Raw genomic sequence first — 17645 nt, forward strand, 5'->3', positions numbered from 1 at the left:
CATCGGATGTAATGGGCAACAGCAGAGTATCATCCGATACCACTTCCCTAGGGGCGGGAAAATCATGCAACACCTCGTCATAGTCACGTATGTTTCGCGGATCTTCCATGTACAAGGTCCCATAGAGTCGGGCAAACGTGTGCGCCATGTCCGTTTGCGTCACTGAGTGGCCGCTCTCCTCTGTGTTTACTGCTGTAATGAGCTGACGTTCGTGGTGGTGCCTCTCATGCACAGTGTGATAGACTGATGCCATTTCGTTGGGAATGCAGTCTTGCACTTGCGCACGTATGCTGGCATCTTCTAGTTGCTCTGCCCTGATGCGAAGTGGTTGAGCTTTGATGCGTTGTACAGACATCTGACGTTCGGGAGATGGCGGTTGTGTCGCCAGCTCACATAACATTGTATAGTAAAATTCCGATGTCATCGTTTGCCAGTTCGATCTGTCTCGCCAGTAGGCCATCAGGATCTTGCGGATTGCAGGTTTGACACATCCCATCCACCACAGAAACGTGGAAGCATACATGGGCAGGCACCTGAAACAACGACGCCACATGTCAGTGACTGCTTACCAACACATTTCCTCGTGAAAGAGGGTAACGTACAGTGTCCACGGGCCTCTGCTGTGTCTTGTGAGTTGTTGGGGTAAGGTGATAGTGTACATATAAGCGAGATGCTCCGTGAAGTTCTGCATCACAGGTTGCTGTGCAGAGGGCATGCAAGACTTATAACCGGTCCAGACGACTGGCAGAGCAGCCGGTAAAGTGCGATGGTTCCCATGATGTAACAGCCATGTGTCGTGGAATGGGAGGTCACGTACCAGTGCTTGTAGAACCAGGCATGGGATGTAATGTGGTATCTGGTCCTCGGGCCCCAAAACTCTGTTAAAATCGCCACCCACTGTGTACCGGTCCATATTTCCTTGCAAAAGTGGGGCTACCTCCTCCGAATAGAAGACATGCCTGTCACTGCAGTGCGAAGAGCGGAGGGAGCATAGACATTAACGAGGCAGACTGCGCCAAGTGTGAGAATGATGCCTCACCTGTTTGACAACTAGTGTGTTATGTCCATCGCTTCCATGCCATCTCGGAGAAGGATGGCCGCTCCTCCTGCGCCATCACCAGAGGATAGGCTGTAGGTGGTCTAGCCATGTGGGTCTAAACGCAGCTCGGGATATCCTGGAGAAGGGCAATGTCCAAGTCTGCCGCTCTGGTCATGTCATGTAACATTCGGGTCTTGACAGTGGAGTGGACACCATTGATATTGACTGTTAACACATGGTATGACTGAGACATATCCAGTGGTGCAAGCCCACAGTGAGCTCACACACCACACATCCATCAAGCAGCATGATGTACACTACTGGCTATTAAAATTGCTACACCACGAAGATAATGTACTACAGGCACAAAAATTAACCAACAGGAAGAAGATGCTATGATATGCAAATGATTAGCTTGTCAGAGCATTCACACAAGGTTGGCGCCGGTGGCGACACCTACAACGTGCTGACATGAGGAAAGTTTCCAACCAATTTCTCATACACAAACTGCAGTTGATCGACGTTGCCCGGTGAAACGTTACTGTGATGCCTCATGTAAGGAGGAGAAATGCATTCCATCATGTTTCCTACTTTGATAAAGGTCGGATTGTAGCCTATCGCGATTGCGGTTTATCGTATCGCGACATTGCTGCTCGCATTGGTCGAGATCCAATGACCTTTAGCAGAATATGGAATCGGTGTGATCAGGAGGGTAATATGGAACACCGTGCTATATCCCAATGGCCTCATATCACTAGCAGTCGAGATGACAGGCATCTTATCCACATGGCTGTAACTGATTGAGCAGCCATGTCTCGATTCCTGAGTCAACAGATGGGGACGTTTGCAAGACAACAACCATCTACACGAACTGTTCGATGACGTTGGTAGCAGCATGGACTATCAGCTCGGAGACTATGGCTGTGGTTACCCTTGACGCTGCATCAAAAACAGGAGTGCCTGCGACAGTGTACTGAATGACGAACATCAGTGCATGAATGGCAAAACGTCATTTTTTCAGATGAATCACGTCTCGGTCACCTCTTGTTCGCATTGACGGCACTTTGAACAGTGGACGTTACATTTCAGATGTGTTACGACCCTTGGCTCTACCCTTCATTCGATCCCTGCTGAACCCTACATTTCAGCAGGATAATGCACGACCGCATGTTTCAGGTCCTGTACAGGCCTTTCTGGATACAGAAAACGTTCGACTGCTGCCCTGGCCAGCACTTTCTCCAGATCTATCACCAACTAAAAGCGTCTGGTCAATGGTGGCCGAGCAACTGGCTCGTCACAATACGCCAGTTACTACTCTTGATGAACTGTGGTATCGTCTCGAAGCTGCATGGGAAGCTGTACCTGTACATGCCATCCAAGCTCTGACTCAATGCCCAGGCATATCAAGGCCGTTATTTCGACCAGAGGTTGTTGTTCTGGATACTGATTTCTGAGGATCTATGCACCCAAATTGCGTGAAAATGTAATCACATGTTAGTTCTAGTATAATATACTTGTCCAATGAATACGTGTTTATCTTCTGCATTTCTTCTTGGTATAGCAATCTTAATGGCCAGGAGTGTAAATTACTGTGGCATATGATCCTCTGATTGCCAGAGCCCTCTGGCCTCAATGCCTGCCATGGGTTCTGGAGGAGGTATAGATGTGTGCTGTGCATCATCAGCCTCCAACTCGTCTGCATGATCACCAAGATAGGACTGGGAGGTCAGTGGTGGATGACTACTTTCACAGAAGCCCACATTTTGGGAGTCGACCCGATGCACCACATTTTCAGGGCCATCAGATGTAGGAGAGTGTTCCTTATCATCAGGGTGTTCTGGTGAACGAGGCCACTGGAATCCATTGCAACTGTAGGCGCATCAATGGAGTCTATGTCTTCCGCCATTCTCACAACCCTGCCCCATTCTTCATCTGACCAAAGCCTCTTCTTGTGTCGCTTGGGTGATTTTTGATTGCGGGTTCGAGACTCAACATCCACTGGAGCGTGGGGCTTGACACGGTATCGGTCATGTGGCAACCAGGTGAGAGGAAACGCAGATGTCCGCCAAGAACTCTATTAACTGTAAGTAATCACTTTGTAAGTAGGCTGTTCAGGTTTTTTTATTGGTAACGCCGCCGCCACGTAGCGCTCTGTATGAAAATAACTGGATGTGCCGTGTGCAGTCTGTGGCTGATTTGCATTGTTGTCTGCCATTGTAGTGTTGGGCAGCGGCAGCTGGATGCTAACAGCGCGTAGCGTTGCGCAGTTGGAGGTGAGCCGCGAGCAGTGGTGAACGTGGGGAGAGAGATGGCGGAGTTTTGAAATTTGTAAGACTGGATGTCATGAACTGCTATATATATTATGGCTATTAAGGTAAATACATTGTTTGTTCTGTATTAAAATCTTTCATTTGCTAACTATGCCTATCAGTAGTTAGTGCCTTCAGTAGTTTGAATCTTTTATTTAGCTGGCAGTATTGGCGCTCGCTGTATTGCAGTAGCTTGAGTAACGAAGATTTTTGTGAGGTAAGTGATTTGTGAAAGGTATAGATTAATGTTAGTCAGAGCCATTCTTTTTAGGGATTTTTGAAAGTCAGATTGCGTTGCGCTACAAATATTATGTGTCCATGTGTGGCAAGCACAAGGAGCCCTAGCTAATATGGTATTTGCTTATACAACTTTACACATTGGTACCATATTTCTCTAACACAGAATTACACAGCTTTGTGATCATTTAACTGAGAGAGACAAATATTTACTTTACTACATCAGCGACAGATGTTTACGTAATTACATGGTTGGATAACTTCACACTTATGAAATTGTATTTTGTCTGTACTTTGTGAAATGTTCATATTTTCTCGGAATCATTGTGATACTATGATAGCTTTGAATGATGTATTTGGTATGGGATCATGATTTTTAAAGTACGTTTGAGGCAGATGACGCTTTTGACATGAGCAGAGAATTTTTTTTAGGTTTTGAAATTATTGGAGGAAGCTACAACGATTTTGAGAATTTGACTGAGGTGTTATGATGTTATTATTACGATGACTGTGTATTATGCTGTTGCGGTATGTTTATGATCAATAAGCTGTTGCTATATGAGTTATTTGATTATGCTACATATCTGTTATGATGAAATATTGAAGAAGTGTCGACGAATAAGGTAAGGAATAGTGAGTAGTGGTTAGGAACTCTGACTTGTGAAAAAGGGTGTTGGAAACCGAGAATCGTACTTTAAGAGTTATGAAATGTATGTAAATGCGTGAATGTATTACAATGCCGACGAAAATTTTTTGGGCAATGTTATATCAATAGGATTTTGTTTCTACAGATTTGTAACGCAAATTCTTGACCTGTGAAATATTTTTATATGAGACTGCCACTATAGCGGAAACTGGTGTCATAAATATTTCGGTAAGACAGTTAAGTGACCACCTGCACGTAATACGTCGTGGGCACCCAGCTGTGCGACATCCACCTGACAAAAGAAAGCCATTAGGTGAAAAAAAGAGGCCATTATCCACGCTATTGACATTCCTTTGTAGAAAGCATCGCAAAAACGACACGCTCATTACTTGGAAAAGATACTTATTTACATCTGCACACCTGATAATGACAAGCGTCTTTCTACGAGAGTTGAGAGAATTTGTACTAACTTATGAAATGTCACATGACTATTGAATGATATTTTTATGCTTTGCCTTTCATAGTTGCTTATTTCATTTGATATCTGGTTTCCAGCTGTGTTGCAGCATTGGTTTTATAAAATAAAATTAAATGCATTTGCTACTGTGAACACTTTCTGTCAACAGATCTATTAAATAATCATTTTATGATCCACGTTCTTCGAAAAAGGAGCACTTCGAAAGGAAATAACAATAAGAATAGATTAATAACAGTCACTACACACTTAATTTTCTTTTCAACTACTTGGCAATTTTTTATAGAATTAGCTTTTGTGGTGCACCACTTTAATTATATAGACATTAAGATGTAAATAGACATCTCCCTTATCTGCATTGTTGTCTTTAGTGTACTATTTTTTCTGCTTGAGCTTTGTCATGTTTAGATATAAGTTATTGCATTTGCTGCTGCTGTTTGCCAGGCATAGTGTTACTGAATTTCACTTTGTATTACTCTGTTAAGCCAGTTTTACTACTGATTTATTTTTCTTGTTGCTGTTCATTGCTTCATATCAGTTGTAATGTTGCATTTGCTTTGCTAAGTCCTATATTGCTGCCTTTCTTTGCCAATTTGCATTTTTTTGTCATTGCTGTTTGTGTTAATTGTTTTGTGCTGCTGCATTGCGTCGTCCCTTAGTTTAGCATCTGAGCTCAGTAGGTTTAAGTTAGCTTAAGAGGGGGTAGACTATATAAGAAACTAACTATGATGGATTGAAAGAAAAGCACTGAGAAGCTATAAAAAATGGTTTGGCCAAAAAAGTAGTGTACAATGGAGAAAAACTATTTTTGGAAGAGGATGTGAACAGAATACAGAAAGCATGCTTGGATAGGATTTTTTTTTTTTTGCTGAAGTAAATGTTGAAATGTTGAAATAAGAGGGACGATCTATGGAATAAAGTTTTGGGTTGGACTGCAGTACCAAATGCTACCCTGAAAACAAACCCTATCCCTTCCTTTTGTGTTATCCCACTATGTGTTTGTGTACCATTGTGTATTTATTTTCTTCTTGTCTCTGTGTACTGTTTCATAGAATTTTTTCTCTTCTAATACTAAGCTACATTCACTATGATGAGCAATACTGTTATCCTCAAATATAATTTGCGTTAATAACATGTTATTTACTTTGTAAAGAAGTTAGACATTATTAATTCGGTTTTGTTTAAATGCTCATGTCTGAAGTTGATGTTTCAAAAGTTATTCTGATCTTTTATGTATGTAATTATGTCGTAATTTATGTAACACTGATGAATTTGTTATTTAGATTCTTTTGTAAAGCCTGTATTACTGCAAATGTTATCTGTACTATTATGTTCTTTAATGATATATTTTGTACTTTTGTTATTGTATTCTCATGTTATAAAATTGTAATTGAGACCATTTCATCAAATTAAGTAACTTGTAAATTACATTTCACTGCACACATTTCTGTTGGTCATAGTACATGGACAATATGTGAGAAGTAGGGACTGATAGTGTTTGCACATGTGTTAATAATTCAGCAAGGGACTGGATAACAGCATTGCTGGTTCTAAGGACATTTCAAACAAATTCTTTGTGAGTGGACAAGTGGTGGTTTATGGATTTGCTATATTGTCCACAAGACTCTTCGATGGTGATTGTGCACCTACACAGTCGCAACAGTTGGCTGCTAGCCATCTCTACAAGGACTACAGTGAGTCTACACCTTTGATCATACATCAATACCATTATTTCTACAAGGACTGCAGTGGGTCTGCACCTCTGGTGGCCCACCAATACCGTAATCTCTACCAGGACTACAGTTGGTCTGTTCTGTGATGACCTACCTACCAATATCCTTCAACTTCGACTGACTCTGCTGTGCGTTTGGTCTGTTGTGGCCCATTACCTGTCTGCATGTCAAGAGTCAGCACTGTCTTTCTGTTGGAAGGACAACACTACTTCTTCAAGACTGCATGGAAATCCACTACTTCCATGTGCATTTTCTTTTACAGCTCAGACATTGAGAAAAAAACACTGCAATTTTACTGTGATGAACGATCAGGACTGTCTTTATGGACTGTGAGAAAATTTTAGCTTTTGACCAGCATTGTATCGATAAGTGTGTGCATTTCATTTCTTTGTTATTGTAATTATGAAAAAATTTTTCAAATCTGTATTGGCCACTGCCCAAAACAATTTGTAAATTTTTTGTAGGGAGCATGGGGGCTATGTAAGTAGGCTGTTTAGGTTTTTTTATTGGTAACGCCGCCGCCACGTAGCGCTCTGTATGAAAATCACTACTGGCTGTGCTGTGTGCAGTCAATGTATGGTTGGCATTGTTGTAATACTCGCCATTGTAGTGTTGGGCGGCTGGATGTTAACAGCGCGTAGCGTTGCGCAGTTGGAGGTGAGCCGGCAGCAGTGGTGGACGTGGGGAGAGAGATGGCAGAGTTTTGAAATTTGTAAGACTGGATGTCATGAACTGCTATATATATTATGACTATTAAGGTAAATACATTGTTTGTTCTGTATTAAAATCTTTCATTTTCTAGCCATGCCTATCAGTAGTTAGTGCCTTCAGTAGTTTGAATCTTTTATTTAGTTGGCAGTAGTGGCGCTCGCTGTATTGCAGTAGCTTGAGTAACGAAGGTTTTTATGAGGTAAGTGATTTGTGAAAGGTATAGGTTAATGTTAGTCAGAGCCATTCTTTTTAGGGATTTTTGAAAGTCAGGTTGCGTTGCCCTAAAAATATTGTGTGTCAGCTTAAGTACAGTGATGCACAATTTTTCTAAGGGGACGTTTCAACTTATTCACGTAAAAAAATAAGATGGGAACTGTTTTGTCACCTGCAAGTATGACACATCAAAACAAAATTGAATCATTCTAGAGTCCAACGAAGATGGCTTAAAGTAAAAGGCGAAATGCGTCTTGAACAAATAAAATACACTACATCAAGAGCGTTTGTTACTTACCAAAGGAAATAATCAAAAGCTTTAGATTCTTAGCAAATTACATCTTATGACATACCAGCAAATTTGTTTCCGTTTAACTACTGTAGTTCAATATAGAATATTGTAAATATTAACATGTTTCATATCACTGTAATTCTCATTTCACATGCTGTTAAATGCTGTTAAAAAAATTCGTCGATCCATTCAGAAAAACTGTAGTTACTTTCACATTTCGGTAGATAAACAGATTTTGGATATTTATCATGCAACGAAATACGTTATTCTTTACAAGTTATCATTTGCAAATAAACCACGTATCGATTTCTTGAACCGTTTACGAAATTTGTGGCCGATACAGTCACATGGTTTATGATGAGTAGGGCGAAGTATCGGCCGCATCGCGAGCGACTCGCGCACAGCCACCACCGACATATCATTCAATATCTCGAGAACAGTGATACCTATCATTCTGCTCTCAACTTTAAAAACAATTTCGATATGTTGACTAAATTTGCAACAAGCAAATATTAGAAAAGGGGTAAGACAAGGATGTGCTCTCTCTCCTCTTATATTCAATGCTTACATCCAGGAAGCTATAGACCAAGTTCGAGAAACTACTGAGGTGGGGATCAAAATTAATGGGCAGAAGATAGACATGGTACGTTATGCAGATGATATTGCTATAGTCACGGAGACAGAAGAAGATCTAGAGGAAGTCCTCAGAACAACGGAAAAAATTCTATACAATCAGTATGGAATGAGAATAAACAAGAAAAAGACTAAAGTGATGGTATGCAGTACAGGAGCAGAATATGAACCTCCGAGAATTAGAATTGGAAGAGAGGAGCTGGAAGTGATACAGGAATTTACTTACCTGGGAAGCAAAATCACAAGGGATGGTAGAAGCCGGAAAGAAATTGCGACCAGAATACAAAAGGCCGAAATTGCATTTAATTGGAGAAGGAACTTACTCACCAGCAACAACATCAGTCTGAAAATAAGGAAACGCATCATGAAAGGTTTCGTTTGGAGTGTGGCCCTATATGGATGTGAAACTTGGACAGTTGGAAGAGCAGAGAGAAGACGGCTAGAGGCCCTGGAGATGTGGTGCTATAGAAGGATGATGAAGATCAGCTGGACAGACAAAGTAACAAATGAAGAGGTGCTTAGAAGAGTACAGGAAACCAGATCTCTGTGGAGGCACATCCAAAAAAGAAGAGACAAACTTGTAGGGCACATCCTACGACACAACAATATCATTGGAACAATAGCAGAAGCAGTTATTGAGGGAAGGAATCGGCGGGGGCGACCAAGGATATCATACATGCAACAGATCATGAATGACGTTGGATGTAACACATATGTGGAAATGAAGAGGAAAGCAGACAGAAGAGAGATATGCAATAATGTATTGCCTAAAATGAAGTATATGCAAAGTCCACGCAATGCGTTTTTACCTCTGCGCGCTCATTAAAATTTCATGTAATGGTTTACATAAATACGATAGAGCAAGTAACTGCGACGAATAACGGAAAGATATTCAGTCCTTTATCGAGAGAAGATATCAGGCTGTAAGATGCAGCAGAATCAAATTTTTTCACAGAGTAGTTTTCCTGGAATCGGATGATAAGTATTTCATAGCTGCCGCCGCGCCCGCGCCAGCGCTTCAGTGAAAGTTCATATACCGCGGGGTTGTGACCCTGGCGTCATGCTCAACGCGTTCTGTGATTGTCGGCGCGGACCTTTGGCGAGGCACGCAGCATGGGCAAACCGCAACTCAAAGCCGGCTGTGCCGCGCCGCTGACGCCACTTCCATGGCAACGTAGGTCCTGCTGCGCGGCATCCCGAGTGAGAACCGGCCTTAAAAGTGAGAGAAGAGTAACGACCGACATCTGTCTGCTCAGCAACCTACACACACAACTGTTCCTCATTTGACGGTCCATAGGAGAGATTTCTGTTTCCTGGCAATGCGAGAACTGTTGATAGGCAGTGGATATTTATGCTGAAGAGCTGCTATAAAGCAATGTTTGACTATGTATCAGGTGATCAACCACATGGTTTTTTCGGAAGAATACATTGCTTTTGACTGAAGCAGAGTCGAATTATTCTGACAAAAAATATTTTCTTTCATGAGTAATGTCCCAGTTCAGGTGAGCAATCAATAAACTGATAGTATACATTATCATACATGCAAACCTTTTATGTCAAACTGATTTATTTCAGTACAAAACAGCCTTTATAACATCGATACAATATTGTAGTGCCAGAGTTATTCTGATGACAATGCACTGTGGCAACCGCAGCCATTGCTAAATACATCAGATGAATTTGCACTTGCGAATAACGGCTATCGTCAGCCGTAGAATGGTATGACAACAATGAAAATTTGTGCTGGACTGGGATTCGACATATGGAACTTTGGGTCTGGCCATGAGTCATGCAAGGACAGCCAAATGGTAAGGCGACCACTCGCTATAAGAGGGCAATGTAGGTGCGAGTACCAGTCCAGCACAAATTTTAATTGTCGTCATTCTATTCTACAGCCGATGGTAGTCACTATTTGCAATTCCGAATTCATCTGATGTGTTTCTAAAATAGGTATACCTTCTTTTGTACTCACATTTTTATGACGCTGTATTTGTTCAATAAATGTTATCTTTGAATCTTTGAGGGGTTTTATTGACATCAAATGATGTTGATATTACTAGGTGTACAGTCCGCGATGAGAGCAGTTTAGTCTGAGGTATCTTGTGGAAAGAGAAAGAAGTGGACGCTGTTGTGTGGCCGCTTGGGGCTATATCTTGACTTGGGGAACAGGGCCCCTGTGGTAGGTTGAGTCTATTTTCAACACAGAAACCTATGTTAATGTCTGTTTCCTGCAGGTATGGACAGCAAATAACATAAACGTTTATTCTTAGTTCTCAAATAATCATTTATTATTGTTATAATTTTTGTAGTTGCCAACTAGGATCGTGCAGCAACGTCAGTTCCCTTCTTTCTTTGTTGTTGTTTCTAATTTTTTCAAGTATCCCATCATTTTCTCCCATGTTGTCTTTTCCTACTTCTGTCCCTGTTGTTCCTAATTTCATATTTCTTCTGCTTTGAAAGCCTATTAAATTCAATATTAATTCTTAAGCATGTTTATTTCCATTAGTTCCAGTTCTTTGATGTTGTTTCTTTCTAGTTCTTTGCTTACTTCTTAATCCCTGCTATTGTTCAGTTATCCTTCTAGAAGTAATGGAATATTTGTTTCCTTAGCCTGTTCACATTCATTTGGTAGATATGTCCAACAAAGTTTAATCCTCACTTAGCCATTATGTCTGATATTTTGTCTATATTTTTGTAGATCTCCCCATTACCACTCATTTTCCAATCATATATAGTCTGTATTGTATCCACTTTTTTCCAATTATTATTATTATTATTATTGGTGTTATGTCATCTGCAGATCTGGTGCTGTGTATATTCGCACCACTGAGACAGGTATTCAATGTTCATTCTGGTATTAGCATTGCATAAACTTAATGTATGAGAATTTTTACAATGCTCTCATTAGTCATACTTCTCAACTTCCCTAATGCGGTTGCTGCCTGTTATTCCATCAATGGGATTTATTTGTGCAGCATTGTTACAAATGCAGAAGTTCGAACTGTCCAGTGGTTTCTGTATCTCACAAGGAGACCATTAGACCTGTAAATTAGAAATTTTGATAAGTCTTATGTATATTGTAGAGGCACCTATTCTGAGGACATGGCTGGCGGCTTTCCATCCAACGGCTCCTAGTTTTCGAGGAAACCGATTTTGAAGTTTTTTGCGTACCTCCTAGTTGAAAGGTAGTGAGAGTAAACCACTGGCTATAGTTCATGGTCATAATGCGGATGGTATGACTTTAAGTCCTGTCAATGTACTTTTCTTTTCAGTTTCATCATACAGAAAATCATTAAATAGTATATGACATGCAAAATTATTCCAAAATAGTGGTTTTTCACCATATTATTTCATTAATAAAACTTGTACCAGAAACGTTCTTCAAACATGTATTATATATGTGGCATGTATTTACAATTCGAAATATTTTCATAATGTTCGCTTGATTTATGTGGAGGGCAGACTGATCACCACTTTCGGATCAAATCTTTGTAGATGAAAGGAAAGCAGGCACTTTCACTGTAAAAATTATGCCTCGAACAGCTACTTCACTTTGCCAAACCTGTGATATTTATTTTTGCAGGCAAGTTAAGAGATTCACTAAAAGAATTCAAAATCCACCAACTTGCTATAGACTAACAGAGAAATTGTTTCGAGGGAAGATTCCATAAAAATACATCCTTCAATTCTGTCCCAGTTTAGTGTCCTTGCTTTCGCAGTAAGTAATAACAATTTATGGAATTTAAATGAACTTTTTCCCTATATCACTTCTCAAAAATATCTGCGCCTGGAAGGCAGCACCTTTCATTAAATGTGCGTGGTACTCTACGAATTCGTGTTTCAGTTGCTTCTACAAATAAATCCCATCAGAAATTCTGCACTAGTACAGCAACCGATAGTGAGCAGAACATTCTGTAACAAATGAACAACATATCTGAAGAAATATTGCTGTAATGATTGTTTTATTAATGAAATCACTACGTCCAAAATGAGTATTTTTTAATATTTTTGCATGAAATATATTATTTAGTGATATTCAGTAAGATTAAATTGGAAAGAAAGTACATGGGCAAGATTTGAATCGGTACCACCTGCGTGATAACCTCCAACTATAGCCGCTGCACTTCTGTCAGTTGCTTAACACAGATATCGCGGAACTAGTATAGACGGTTTGCAAAATACTTCAACTAGAAACGCTGCTAGATAAGTATTCAGGACAAGTTCCTCCACAACAAACCTAAGACTCATCAAAATTCATGATCTCTCAGCTTTGACTGGACCTGAATTCTCAGTCACAATAAAAAACTTCAATGCAGTGTGTAAATTACAAATACATTCTTTTAAAAAAAGCGACCTTTGAGAGGATATGGAAAACACTTGGTGGAAAACAAACCATCAAGAAACACTTTAAAGGCAGTTATTTGAATCAATTCCAAGACGACTTGGAGAAAACCTTCGCAATGATGGTGGATCCGTTGTCTACAAGAAGTACTCGCTTTCCTAAAAGCCATGCAGTCGCTGTACTAATCAGTCAAGCGTTGCTTTATATCAGCTCTTCGTCTTAAATTCTATTATCTTCCACCTTCCATCATGCAGTTCGTGTATCGCCAGGAAACTGAAACTTCCCTAGTTGTCGGCAACTGAGGAAAGAAATGTCTGTTGTCGAGCAGACATTGGACATGCCTCTCGCTGGACACAACTGCTGTGTGTGTGGTGTGTGAGAGTGTCTGAGAGAGAGAGGGAGAGATTAAAAGACGAGCAACAATAAAAATTGTATTAAATATCACCGTGGACTGTTTTAATGCGTCGGAAACTTACAAAATTAATATTTATCCTCCCATATAAAATCCTGGAAAAGGAAAAAAGAACACATTGACACCGGTGTGTCAGACCCACCATACTTGCTCCGGACACTGCGGGAGGGCTGTACAAGCAATGATCACACGCACGTCACAGCGGACACACCAGGAACCGCGGTGTTGGCCGTCGAATGGCGCTAGCTGCGCAGCATTTGTGCACCGCCGCCGTCAGTGTCAGTCAGTTTGCCGTGGCATACGGAGCTCCATCGCAGTCTTTAACACTGGTAGCATGCCGCGACAGCTTGGACGTGAACCGTATGTGCAGTTGACGGACTTTGAGCGAGGTCGTGTAGTGGGCATGCGGGAGGCCGGGTGGACGTACGTGGGGCGTGAGGTCTCCACAGTACATCGATGTTGTCGCCATTGGTCGGCCGAAGTTGCACGTGCCCGTCGACCTGGGACCGGACCGCAGCGACGCACGGATGCACGCCAAGACCGTAGGATCCTACGCAGTGCCGTAGGGGACCGCACCGCCACTCCCAGCAAATTTGGGACACTGTTGCTCCTGGGGTGTCGGCGAGGACCATTCTCAACCGTCTCCATGATGCTGGGCTACGGTCCCGCACACCGTTAGGCCGTCTTCCGCTCACGCCCCAGCATCGTGCAGCCCGCCTCCAGTGGTGTCGCGACAGGCGTGAATGGAGGGACGAATGGAGACGTGTCATCTTCAGCGATGAGAGTTGCTTCTGCCTTGGTGCCAATGATGGTCGTATGCGTGTTTGGCGCCGTGCAGGTGAGCGCCACAATCAGGACTGCATACGACCGAGGCACACAGATCCAACACCCGGCATCATGGTGTGGAGAGCGATCTCCTACACTGGCCGTACACCTCTGGTGATCGTCGAGGGGACACTGAATAGTGCACGGTACATCCAAACCTGGATCGAACCCATCGTTCTACCATTCCTAGACCGGCAAGGGAACTTGCTGTTCCAACAGGACAATGCATGTCCGCATGTATCCCGTGCCACCCAACGTGCTCTAGAAGGTGTAAGTCAACTGCCCTGGCCAGCAAGATCTCCGGATCTGTCCCCCATTGAGCATGTTTGGGACTGGATGAAGCGTCGTCTCACGCGGTCAGCACATCCAGCACGAACGCTGGTCCAACTGAGGCGCCAGGTGGAAATGGCATGGCAAGCCGTTCCACAGGACTACATCCAGCATCTCTACGATCGTCTCCATGGGAGAATAGCAGCCTGCATTGCTGCGAAAGGTGGATATACACTGTACTAGTGCCGACATTGTGCATGCTCTGTTGCCTGTGTCTAAGTGCCTGTGGTTCTGTCAGTGTGATCATGTGATGTATCTGACCCCAGGAATGTGCCAATAAAGTTTCCCCTTCCTGGGACAACGAATTCACGGTGTTCTTATTTCAATTTCCAGGAGTGTATATCCTGCACATTACATTATGAAATTCGTGGAGAATGTCGCACATTTGTAATATATTTAGAGAAGACAGTGTGCTCTGAATATCGTGACTCGTGACAAGTGCAGCGATAAACAGTGCCCATTGTGTTTATGTTGACTGATCGTCTGACACTCCAGCAAACGCTAAGATACAAACTGGAACACATCGTCTTGGCTGTGATCGCAGTGTGCCAACATCACTATCTGCACATTCTTCACCTAGCCAAAGTGAATCTTTTCTCAAATCCGATGTCTCATGTGGGAGCAGTATCATGTCATTAGCCATCAGAATATTAACGTCTTCCTTATACTAGCCAGTGACTGAAGACTCTCTTCTTACCCCCACACACAAAACGAACTAAAGGGCTTTTCTGCACTCGATAGTAGTACGAAAGTGGACAGCGTTTCTGAGAAGCATACAATTCATTTCCTTCTCTCGTATCACTGCACGTTTCAGTATGAAGTGAGGAAATAAACATTTTAGGGTCATCAAGCACAATATGATACCAGATAGTAATTGCACTCCTGATCGGAAACATAAAACTCAAGAATTTCTTTGCTTTCAAGCATAATTACGGCTCAAAAATTCTTGTTTACGTATTTGCGGAATCGAGTTTTTCTTGTGAATGAACCTTGTGTTAGTGTACTCATTATGGTATGGGGACATGTAAGGATCGAGAGTACCGCAACCCCTTTACTGCAGTGATCATTTTTGCAAATGTATGCATTTAGCACTGACTCACAGTATCCACAACACTTTGCAGAATTCATGCATGCGGGAACACAGTTGTCAGATCATTCAGAGAGCTTTCAATAAGTCGACAAGAGGTGGAATACAAATCCAATTAACGTCATTTTCTGGGTCATAGGCATCCTGGGATGGAGTACTACTCACAGCTGTCGAGGGGTCAAGTAATTACGCTTAGACAATTCCCATACATATGTCATCATAGCCAAAAGGGCCAGTTAGCGTGAAACTGTCGGGAATTTATTAAGATCTGGCACAAGAATCGAGGCACACTGAAAATATAAATCCTCATCTACACTCCTGGAAATTGAAATAAGAACACTGTGAATTCATTGTCCCAGGAAGGGGAAACTTTATTGACACATTCATGGGATCAGATACATCACATGATCACACTGTTAGAACCACAGGCACATAAACACAGTCAACAGAGCATGCACAATGTCGGCACTAGTACAGTGTATATCTACCTTTCGCAGCAATGCAGGGTGCTATTCTCCCATGGAGACGATCATAGAGATGCTGGATGTAGTCCTGTGGAACGGCTTGCCATGCCATTTCCACCTGGCGCCTAAGTTGGACCAGCGTTCGTGCTGGACGAGCAGACCGCGTGAGACGACGCTTCATCCAGTCCCAAACATGCTCAATGGGGGAGAGATCCGGAGATCTTGCTGGCCAGGGCAGTTGACTTACACCTTCTAGAACACGTTGGGTGGCACGGGATACATGCGGACGTGCATTGTCCTGTTGGAACAGCAAGTTCCCTTGCCGGTCTAGGAATGGTAGAACGATGGGTTCGATCCAGGTTTGGATGTACCGTGCACTATTCAGTGTCCCCTAGACGATCACCAGAGGTGTACGGCCAGTGTAGGAGATCGCTCCCCACACCATGATGCTGGGTGTTGGCCCTGTGTGCCTCGGTCATATGCAGTCCTGATTGTGGCGCTCACCTGCACGGCGCCAAACACGCATATGACCATCATTGGCACCAAGGCAGAAGCGACTCTCATCGCTGAAGATGACACGTCTCCATTTGTCCCTCCATTCACGCTTGTCACGACACCACTGGAGGCGGGCTGCACGATGTTGAGGAGTGAGCGGAAGACGGCCTAACGGTGTGTGGGACCGTAGCCCAGCTTCATGGAGACGGTTGCGAATGGTCCTCGCCGATACCCCAGGAGCAACAGCGTCCCTAATTTGCTGGGAAGTGGCGGTGCGGTCCCCTACGGCACTGCGTAGGATCCTACGGTCTTGGCGTGCATCCGTGCGTCGCTGCGGTCTGGTCCCAGGTCGACGGGCACGTGCACCTTCCGCCGACCACTGGCGACAACATCGATGTACTGTGGAGACCTCACGCCCCACGTGTTGAGCAATTCGGCCGTACGTCCACCCGGCCTCCCGCATGCCCACTATACGCCCTCGCTCAAAGTCCGTCAACTGCACATACGGTTCACGTCCACGCTGTCGCGGCATGCTACCAGTGTTAAAGACTGCGATGGAGCTCCGTATGCCACGGCAAACTGGCTGACACTGACGGCGGCGGTGCACAAATGCTGCGCAGCTAGCGCCATTCGACGGCCAACACCGCGGTTCCTGGTGTGTCCGCTGTGACGTGCGTGTGATCATTGCTTGTACAGCCCTCTCGCAGTGTCCGGAGCAAGCATGGTGGGTCTGACACACCGGTGTCAATGTGTTCTTTTTTCCATTTCCAGGAGTGTACAAGGCGCTTTTCACGTTTCTTGGCAAATCAACAGCAGTTATATTGTAACCATCGCCGGTAGATGACAGTGACAACTGTATAATCAGAATGGTTTACAGGTGTTCAGAGAATGAGGCGGCGTCACACGGTCTCAGCGCCTTTGCACGACATTAGTTAATATAGCTCTGTTTGCTTAAATGGAGTTAGTGTGGTGCTGTCTTCCTTTGTTATGAGCAGCAGCTCTAATGAATCTCTGCCTGTATCGTTCTGCTGCACAAGCTGTGCACTGCTGTGTTTTTACGAACACCTTTGCTAGCATACTGCCTCACCAAGTTTCCATCAAGAACAAGCAGATAATGGAACAGCGTTTTAATGGAAACACCTGTCTATTTGCTCAATCCAATATGCAAGGCACCTATCTCATTAGTACTAAGAAGACACAGAATTCTCACCGTAAATACATTTGCAGGTAACTGCAAAGGGAAGTTACTAGCTGCTACACAACTGAAATTACAGTCATTACACAGGTTCTATATGTCACAGTTAAGTAATCAGTTTGCTGCAGTGTTGTTTCCACTGTTATTAAAGTAATGCCAATTTGTTATTTGAATCAACAGACGTTTCACTTCGACACAAGTATTTGA

The sequence above is a fragment of the Schistocerca gregaria genome, chromosome 2, assembly GCF_023897955.1.
Source record: "Schistocerca gregaria isolate iqSchGreg1 chromosome 2, iqSchGreg1.2, whole genome shotgun sequence".
Classification (NCBI taxonomy): domain Eukaryota; kingdom Metazoa; phylum Arthropoda; class Insecta; order Orthoptera; family Acrididae; genus Schistocerca; species Schistocerca gregaria.